Source organism: Amblyomma maculatum, chromosome 1 (genome assembly GCF_055883805.1).
Source record: "Amblyomma maculatum isolate TAMU_Amacu chromosome 1, ASM5588380v1, whole genome shotgun sequence".
In the NCBI taxonomy this organism is placed as follows: Eukaryota; Metazoa; Arthropoda; class Arachnida; order Ixodida; family Ixodidae; genus Amblyomma; species Amblyomma maculatum.
The window spans coordinates 328,426,109-328,436,894 of record NC_139344.1 but is presented as its reverse complement, the minus strand read 5'-3'; positions in this window follow the sequence as shown (position 1 = coordinate 328,436,894).

The window sequence follows — 10,786 nt, the reverse complement described above, 5'->3', positions numbered from 1 at the left end:
ATGTGTCACGATATGTAATCTAGGATCACAGTGATAAATATCGTGGACATCTTGGGCATACGTTGAAGAGTAGGACTGCAAAAGATTCGCTCCTACGCATGACACTCGGGAAAGCTCGACGCGTGCCTGAGTAAAGGATGCACTATAAGGGCATTCTGAAGCGGCGGATTCACCATACTCTCACGACACGCGATTCTTAGTTTATATCCCAGCCTTTTCAGGGAAGCCCACTATTAATATATATATATATAAGAATGGCTTTTTTGAGGTACGAACACAGCTTCTACAAAGCAACAGTACCAGTGATGGAGAGCATAAAGAAAAGGGCAGGCGAATAGTATTAACTATAATCGGACACAACTGAAGTCTGCAGTTACCGCTGCACAGATTTCCTTCATGACTGAAGTAGCCAGCTGTTAATAAAGCTTTCCTTATTGTTACTATAAGTAAAAAAGCTAACCTCGAGAATGTTTGTATCTCTTGTATGTTCGGTAGCTATGCACATATCAAAAACTGATTTCTTTTACTGTTAAGCGGAGTAAAGCACACGCCGCTTATCTATATGGCCTAGAGTTACAAACTAGTGCTTAGTTAAGTTGTAGCCTATCCATACTGAGGCCAAGAGCCCGTTTGCAATTAGAGATACAGTTCTAGCCGGCCGAAAGTGATAGTCTTATCAATCTTTAGAAATTCAATACCTTCACCGCTGTTCTTAAGTTTTGGTTAATTCGCACCAAAAGACATGCAGTGTCGAGAAGTCCGCACGCAATCCCAATAAGTGGTCCACATCACTTACTCTGTATCGTCTGGGCTGTGACAGCAAGCAGCGGCGAGCACTGTAGTGCAAGCGGTATACGCAAATGTCCAGTCACCTTCTCTGTATACAGAGAAGGTGACTAGACATTTGCGTCATTGCGGGTTTTCTGAAAGCGCGAGTCTTTTGGCGCAAGTCAGCCAAAACGTGGTGAGACCCAACTCCGAGGGTAACCACATTTATCGAAATTCTGAGGACTTGTATGCCTTATTGTTAACGGCCGGTCACTAATCTCCAATTTCAACTGGGCGCCCAACCATAATAGATGAAAATTAATTATCGGAATATAGTTAGGGTTATTCGTCTTCGGGTTTTATATTTTTTTTTTTTTTTTTCAAATTCGGGGTGTAAAAATCGGGCGTTATTTTTAGACTCGATAATAGGAGAGAAATCGGATTTTTCGTGGAAACACTCCGAATTTCGGATTTTATCGGATTAAATTTACAAACTAATAATTTACTCGATTTCTCCTAACCGGCGGGTAATGATTACGGTTATGTTTTGGGTTGCTTTAAGGAAATTAAGTATTTCATATTTCGGCGTTTGTGTCGTAATTATTACTCTCAGTGATGTGCAACGGTCAGTTCTTGGACAAGAAACATTTTATTCACGTGAGCTGGCAATCGACGTTTCACACGCCCTTATTAACATACATGCGCAACATTTCGGTCTCCATCCGAGACCTGTCTGGTCTTTGGAGGTGCCTTAGCTGAGAGAACGTTCGATCAACGTCACAGCTACCATTAGCTAGACACAACAATGTCAACGCTGTATTTGCTAGCCTGGGGTAGCGCATAGTTGCGTCGTTCCAATAGTCCATCAGTTCAACACTTTCATTCGTGGGGCTTGCTTCCAGGAAGCACTGGTTAAAAACTCCCCACGAAACGAGCCCACATCGCCCGCCACGGAAATAAAGGGAGGGGGCAGTCATCAAACGCCTGACTCAGCAGCTGCAACCGGAATGGATCGAGTAAGGCATCCAGTTTCCACATTGTTAACTAGTTTTCTTCTTTGTCGAGATGTTCGGTTTCGGAGACTAGCCCTATTTTGGGGAGAGAGAGAGAGATAACATTTATTTGCACCTGTCAAAAGGTTGGCGAGGATCCGAGGCACAGCGCTGTCCTAGCTATGTCCTCGCCCTCAGCCGTCGACCTGGATCTCTTGGATCTGAGCAGCGGCTAGGCCGAGACGGATGACTTCACGCTGTCCTTTTCCGTTCTGTTTGAGAAGTAGTGCCTCTCAGGACTATTTTCGCGCAAATCTCTTCACAGCAAGTTTCTACTAATGTGGCACTGCTCCTGGGTAACACAGATGAAACACCTTTTGCTCGATCGCTTCTAACGATCATTGTCGATAACACGTTGACAATATGCTATAGCTTGACGATTACGAGGTGATCGAAGCTTGGCATCAGAAGTTTTCCGCTTTCAAGCGTTTTCTGGGCACCTAAAAGTGGCCCGAGTGAACCTATTTGCCTTTGCATAAAGAACCTCTTTATCAGAAAGTATCAGAAGTTCCGGTGGGCACAGTTGTTCCAGAAACCGGGGAAAATCGGGTTTTACCCGAAAACGAACACGCCTTAATATAGTTAACCGGCTTGTAGTTAAATTATTCGCCTGATTTATGATGTCAGCCAACACTGGTAGAATTTTGGTATCATTGTGCCACGAAAGCCATCTCTTTTACCTTAAAAAACCTATTTTTAAAAATTCGTGGCAGGGTTCCGTGAAACACCTGGAATACAGCACAATTTTCACTTTCTCGTCCGAACGAGAAAGTCGCGTCTGTGTGATGTGGTACCATAATAGCCGGAAGGAAATACAGCCTCCTGTCATCATCTTCCTTTTTCGTCCTTTCCAACTGGGGACCCGGGCAACGGCAGCCAGACGTTCGCACTCTGGAGCGCTGCCCGTAAGGCAATATCCTTGCTGCCCTTTCATGTTAGCGATTTATCTCTAGACACACGCCGGACATCCGCCTGCCCGCACGTGTTCCCCGTGTAAACGGAGGCACGTGGGCATACAGGGCCCTGCATGGCAGTTCATTCCGCGATACGCGGGAGAAAGAGAGAGCATGCTCTCATAAATGAACGAGTAAAGGAGATGGGGGAGGGGGAGAAGGTTGCTGTACTATGTTTAAGTCACAATTATTCTGCTTCGCACATTTTATCATTTGAAGTCAGATAAAAAAAAAAAAAAAAGGTCTCAGTGAACCAAGGGTCGCAAAAACTGCAATCTTCCAGGTATGAATGCCGAATGCAGGCGAATAATTATACATACAGTCCGGAACTCCCGCATTGTGAATGCCACAGGTTCCCGGCTGTGTACTGAACTGTCTCCTCCTACTTGCTGGAAGACGATGAATTGCGTGTTTGTGTATTCCAAAATAGCACAGGAATGTGTCGGCGTAGAAGCATGTCTCGTTTCTTTTTTTTGACGCGACTCGTTCACCTTCTATACACGTAGCGGAACGAAGGACCCTCCCGTTGGGTCTATATATGTATACAGTCGGTGCTTGTCTTGCGCCCATAAATGCCGACACCATCTCGCGAATCCATCGACTGAAATTTTCCACTGACGACTAAATTTTTTTTGTTTCCTATATCATATCGCTCTGTGATTATCAGCTCTGCGCGATGCCTTTATGTTTCGTACATAAACGATAAAAGCTGGGATTTGTTGAAGCTGTATAATCCAGCCATCACAACCCTCAGCGTGCAGCGCCGTAGAAGTAGCGGCAAGTTGATCTGATAGTGTACTATATCACCATAGTCGAATATAACTTTAGTCTGCAGTAACCAACACACAATTCCTCCGTGACAGAAAGTAGTCCTTTATGAGGGCTTTTCTGGCTGCTCAAATAAAAGGTCGAACGTTACAGGGCAAGTTAAAAGCGCAATAATTTCGATGCCTCTGGCTTAATTGTTTGGTGTCGTCAAATATTAAAATCTGACTCTTTTTACAGCTTGGCGAAATAATACACACGCCGCGTACCACTGCCCATCGTTAGCAACAGCATTTTTTTTTTTAATTGTGGTTGTGGTTTGTGGGGTTTAACGTCCCAAAGCGACTCAGGCTATGAGAGACGCCGTAGTGGAGGACTCCGGAAATTTCGACCACCTGGGGTTCTTTAACGTGCACTGACATCGCACAGCACACAGGCACCTTGCTTTTCGCCTCCATCGAAAAGCGGCCGCCGAGGCCGGGATTCGATCCCGCGTCCTTGGGAACAGTAGTCGAGTGCCGTAACCACTGCGCCACCCCGGCGGGACCTTTATTTAATTGTATCCTATAGTATAGTAACTCTAGGTTCTTTAACGTACAGTGATATCGCGCAGTATACATGGGCGCCTTGTGTTTCGCTTCCATCGAAACCCGTCGAGGCCGGGACCAAACTCGGATCGCTCGGCTCAGTTTTCGACTGCATTACCACTGAGCCACTGCTGCGGCAAAAAGAAACGAATGTTGGAATCGAGCGCGCGGTCTCCGTGGTACACAGTATAATCTGCGAAAGCACGCCTCAGGCCAGACGCAACAGCTACCTGCCACAGCCAGTACAACTTTCGAGTCAGTCGCGGCGCGTATAGTATACTATATCATGCAAAGTACGCCGCTTGATTACGCAATCTATAATTGGACCAGCTTTATTTTAGTCAGGTGTCATATAATGGAAACGAAACATTACTTTAGGCGTGATTTACGTTTTGGAGGTAAGCTTACGACTCTGAAATGTCAACCACATCGTCACTGACTTCGTTAGTGACAGATTTTCTTTGTTTCGCATACCTGGACTATAGATATACAACGTCCAGCTGAAGGAAATAACTCGCACTAAATAACGGCCTCGAAGCGTGCCATATATACGTAAGCGGTATTGCATCTTCTTCGCTAAGAAAGGACCACCAAGCAGCCGTGTTGCAGGAGACATATTGTCACCACGCCACAGCATGTGGCTGTCTAAAGCTCTCTGGTCAATTTCTGCATCACTGGAACGATCGACAACATGCCCTATCTATGTAGGGCTCTTTTCATGCTACATTGGTTCCCGATACCAGCCAAGTCGCCCACAAGGGAGCTGTTTTGACTGTCGCACTGCAGTCACACGTTTAGGCACGGACGTTAGGCAGCCGTTTCCCCCACTGAAAGGAATTGATCAACGGTCATACGAATCGCTGCGGTGAAGATGAAATGCGACAGCAGTTTTTCCTATCGCGTTGCATTGGCCGCCTTTCAAATGAGTCTTCGAATTTGATTTCGCCGTCACATTTTCATTCTTCCTGGCTTCTGGAGGGTGCACCCTTGTGGACGGTGGAGGGTTAGCTCATTCGCTCCCACATGTCGACGCAGGAATGATCTGGAGGGTGGAGGTGAGTGTGTTATGAATGGGTTCCCTTCAATGACATTCTGAAGAGCGGTGGTCGAAAGTTACGGTCAAGCTACCTTTCGCCGAGATAGCGCCTTTGCTGTCATTAAAGTTTTCTCTCAGAACCTATTTCCAAACTTCAGACTGCATAAACTAAGAGCGTCATCTCGTGTGCTTAGCGAAGTGACAGGCGCAGCAGCACCGCACCGTGGTTGATGGAGGTCAGGTTTGGTGAAAAAGCTGGGAATTCGTGAACATATACCAAAAATTCGCCAGCAAATGTGCGTACGGAAGCTGCTTGATTTTACCTGCAGTATACTGCGGCTTTGCAGCACCCATATTTGCACGGTAAAGCATGGGACAGAAATGGCGTGCCCACCGAAGTTGCCACCATTATCGACTCACTAGCATTCAAGCGGCTTGAAAGCCTTTATTGCCTCATCGTTGTCGACAAAGGTTGTCAGCAGAGGTGTCACGCTTTCGAGAGCGAGAGTTAAAAATAAATTGGTGAACCTTTTCACCGGGAATCAAACCTCCATCCCTGGATCACCAGCCTAGCGCTTTACCAACTGCGCCAAGCCGCTGCATTTTTTTTTTTTCAGCATGGTATTTATTACACGCCTTTAAATGCAGGAAATAGCTATATACATTATTTATAAAGTAATCAGCCTGTAGCCGAAAAGTCCAATTAAAACATGCAACACAACACCACACAACTAGAATACGTCTAAGCACAACTACGCTAAAATGGCGGCAAGGAAAGACAACACATCAACAATGGCAGCCAGTCCGGTTGATAGTCACTATCTTCGTAAGTGTCTCTAAGCCAGTACACCATCTGGCCGAAATGAGTACAGGGGGAAACGAGAGGCTCAGCATTCCGATCCAACATACGCGTTTTCCACAGGCTGCGCAGTCCAAACAGGAAAATCATGTCAAAGGGTCCATGGTTATGTTCGGTGGCCATTAGGTAACGCAAACTGTGGGAATTCAAAATAAAGTCTTTCTTCACTGTTCTTTGCAGAACGTCCCAAAATAATATTGCATCTTTGCAAGCAACGAAACAGTGTTCGATAGGCAGAACTTCGGCATGAAGTTTAAAGAAAAAAACGTTTTAGTAGAAGGCGAGATCGGCATTTTGCGCCAATCCCCTGATCGTGAAACGTTCTTCATGATTCCCCTTGTCTACAGTGAGAATGATAGCGGGATTCCGCGATTGATAGTTTCTGCGCCTTTCCTTTCCGGCAAACGAATTATATAACGCCGGTGAACTTTGATGCCTTTAATGAAATGCTGGTTGTGTTCGACAAGGGGCACGCGACGTACCGGCACTACAGGTCATGACGCCACCAGGCGATTCATTCATTACGAAGCTGACCCCGCCGGGCGTCCGATCCAGGCGTCTGTGCGCCGCCTTTCATTTGCCGCTTCCTCGAACGCCGTACCACACAGCAAACAGAAGCAGACCCAGATGTCTAGGAGGCGTTAGTACACCAGGCATCAGTGGCTTTTGGAATTGATTCACAGCATAGAAAAGGTGCTGTATCTGTCTCAGTGGAGGGCTACGATCTACCGCACATTAGTGGTCCAGGGGGGTTTGCCGGTGGCTGCTCCTGGCCCTATGGAGTTGGGACTGGTAGGTCACTGCCGCTTGCGGCGGGGGCTTGCCTGCCACCATATTAAGGCGAAAGAAAGCCTTTATGGCTCATACTGTCGTGGACAAAGTGTGTTCCGCTTTTGCTGCGGCTGTCGCATGCGTTCCTTGCCGCGCGTTCGTGTGATTGCAGATGGCAGGAACGCTAGACAAGATGAGACTTCTCTGGCTTTCACCTTTCACTACTTTAGTCGCTAAAGTCCCTCGCAATTTTATTTTTATCTGTTGTAGGCCGCCTTTGCACCCGCTACCGTTTCGGTGGTGGACGACGGCTGTAGCCGACGCGCGCGTGTTTCTCTTCCTCCTCTTTTTCTCTATTTCCTCTTCTGTCCGCACGAGGCAGCGGAGGTGGCTCAGCTACAGAGCCAGTAGCAGGCCCGTGCATTTTCTTTTCCTTGTCACATGTGGTCCAAAGTGCCCCCTAGAATTTTTACCGTGATTTTTATTATATTTGTTTACCCTGGACTGCCCACCGGGGGTAAGTAACTCGCTAATTTCGATTTCAACTACTTCAGCGCACCTAGCGACTGAAGGAAACTGACGCTTTAGGTTGGTCTGTGGGGTTTAACGTCCCAAAGCAACTCAGGCTATGAGAGACGCCGTAGTGGAGGGCTCCGGAAATTTCGACCGCCTGGGGTTCTTTAACGTGCACTGACATCGCACAGCACACAAAGAAATGACTTGCTGTGCAAGCACGCTGGCTCGTCAGTTGTATCCACTACTCGGGCGACCTGTACGATGCCTGTAAAAGTTGCGATTTAGCGTGGCATGCCAAGATATACGAAAGTATCCGACTGGCGCTGCACCAAGAATAGGCGTTTTGGTATTTTGTGGGATGGACATCTGGAAGGTTTGGCATAGCTTGAATTTGAAGCCAAGCGTAGGCGTTCTAGAGTGAAGCGCCTATTTGGAGGAAAATAAGTTCGGCGGTCGAGTGGCTGGGTCTCTCAAGGCGTTCTAAGTATGTATTTAGGCTTGTTGAAAATCGGTGACGATATGGTAAGGTTCGGTTCGGGTTTTGGGGTTTAACGTCCTAAAGCGACTCAGGCTGAGAGACGCCGTTGGAAAGGCTCCGGAAATTTCTACCGCCGGGGGTTCTACACTGACAACGTACACGGGTGTCTTGCTTTTCAAACACCTCCATCGAAAAGCGGCCGTCGTGGCCAAGATTCGATCCCGCATCCTTGGGCACACTAGTCTAGCGCCTTAACCACTGCACCGCCACGGCGGGGCCATACGAAAAGGGCACCGATGTTATCAAAGCGCTTGATACGCTTCCAGTGCTACTGGCCTCTGCTGTGGCTGGGCTCTTCGCTCGTATAGAGGCTGTGAGAACAGGGTTGAAACTGTGATGCAGGCCAGCAACTGCAAAAGCGTCACAATCTGGACAGGCTGCCACGTCCATACACACTACTGTGGTGTCTCAAGTTGTTCGCATAAGCGCCGAAACTTGGCCGCGGCCAGACTCGTGGTGCATATGCACTTCTACAGGAAGTGACGATATCAGGCGCCTCTGAGGTGCACAGTGAAATGCGCACCTCCGACGATCAACGTGTCAGCGCATTCCTTATAAACGCTTTTCATGCGCTTACATTTCTGGCTGGTTTTGGAGAGTCTAAATTAGCACACCGGTGCGGCTAGTACGGGCAATACGGTAACGCGTAGCCGTTGCGACGCGTGCTTTCTCGCACATCTGCCGAGGCCGTAGTTACCGTGTACAGTTTACAGCATGAGTGCTAAAACTCTACTAAACGACACCAAGAATTAGAGGGTCTCTTAGACGTCTCTTAATTAAGAGGTGAATGACGAAAGCCTACCCTTCCTCTCCTATCATTTGCATTTTATCGGCGTTCGTTGCAGTGCTACGTATAATTATAATTGGTTTACAGGAAAGGAAGGGCGAAGTATATGTCACACTTTCTCCGGCAAGTATGCGTTCGGACGGTACACTATCGCTCCTGTCACATGACGTTCCTTGGCGCGCGTTCAAGTGCGGGATTGCAGATGACTGGAAAGCTAGACAAGATGAGACTTCTGGTTGGTCACTTCGAATTGTTTTTAAGAACTTTATTTTTCCACCGATGTAGGAGGCCCCCTACTCCCCGCTCCCGGCACGCAGGTCTATGGGACGGAGGCCGGGGCCTCCACGACTAAAGACAAGGGTGGCTTTTCGTGGCCCTACAAGGCTGGGACTGGTAGGTGAACTCCGCTAGCGGCGGGGGCTAGCCTGCCACATTTTTATCTGTTGTAGGCCGTCATTGCACCCGCCACCGCTTTGGTGGTGGACGACGGCTGTTGCGGAGCGCGTTCTTCTCTCCCGCTTCTTTTACCTTCTCTCTTCTGTCCGCACAAGGCAGCGGAGGTGGCTCAGCTAGCCCCGCCGGGGTGGTGCAGTGGTAAGACACCCGACTACTGTGCCGGAGTACCCGGGTTCGAACCCGACCTCGGCGGCTGCGTTTCGATGGAGGCGAAACGAAGAGGCGTCGTGTGCTGTGCGATGTCAGCGCACGTTAAAGATCCATGAGAAGAACCCACCTCACCCGAAGTCAAGAAGTCTTTTTGAATAAGCTCATCGCCCATGCGGCTTACACGCCACATATTATGGCCCGCTGGCGTCAGTATAAAGAGAAAATGATTACGTGCCCCCACTGTACGACTCTAACCTGCGGCGGCATATCTCATTTACTTTGGGAATGCCCTGCTTTTTCTACTGGACGCCCCGAGATCGAACCCTACCGCCTGAACTACCGTTCCCTTCTAGAAACTGATGCAAACACACAGATGATATTTGCCAAGTATGGCTCGCTTAGTGGCCTGGTTAGAGCAATGTGATTCGAGTGACGACCTAAATAAACAATGAAGATTATGTCTACTCCCCTTTATCCCCATCCATGGCCATGAGCCTTCCCATTCAATAAAGGACATTCAATCAATCAGGTGGTCGAAATTACTCTGTAGCCCTCCACTACGGCTCCTCTTTCCACTTTCACTCCCATCTTTCTCCCTTCCCTTACGGCGCGGTGTCCACAGGAATCAAGTGAGACAGTTACCGCGCATTTCCCTTCCTATAAATAAATAAATCAGGTGGCTCAGTCGCTCCGCAGTAGCAGTTCCTAAGCTTCTCTACTATTTATGTTTTGCTTGGCGCCAGGGGAATCAAGGCATTGCAAGATTATATGCTCAACAGTACCTCTTTCTCCGCAGGTTTCGAATTTATCTTCCGCCTTTTCCTCCAATTGCGTGTGGAAAAGCCAGACAGGACAGAAAATTCCCAGCTTGCAGGCGCCGCCAAGCGACGGTCTCCTCGTTATTTAGCGTTCAGTCCGGAGGTGGCAGGGACCTTCTGCTCAGTCTGTAGATGGTGATGACGGTGCTCTGATTTTCGTATATTTTTGCAGCCTCTCGTCCATACCATCGCAAACAGGCGGCTCTACGGCTGCCAAGAAGTAGAGAGCTCGGGCTAGCTCGTGCGCCGCCTCGTTGCCTGGGACGGATTCGTGCGCAGAGGGTCCAAATGATTAGAATCCTTCTCTCAAGTTCTGCTTTCTGTAGAATTTTGGCTGCCTCCTTCGAGACAAAGTTCCAGACAGCCGTTTGGCCGTCACTAATAACTTGGCGGTCGGTGACGTCACTTTCTGTCGACCAATCAGGTGCGCCGCTCGCGCGGATAGCTTTTGTCGACAGTAGAGATATTTAGCTTACCGTGATACGCGACCTGCTACCGTGACTCTCCACCGCGCGTGGGCTGATTGGTCCCGAAGCGGCAGGTCTGTGTGCCGACATCCAGCATGTGGCGCCATCTATCGGCGTCAAGGGGGGGTCTGGGCATGCGCAGTGGAACACGCGGTGGCGGATCGCGGTAAGCTAAAACTCGTTAGTATCAGCCATTAGGGCCATTTTTTAAACATACAGCACCTACACCAGCGCAGCAAAAATTCATTGTAGGTATACATTTG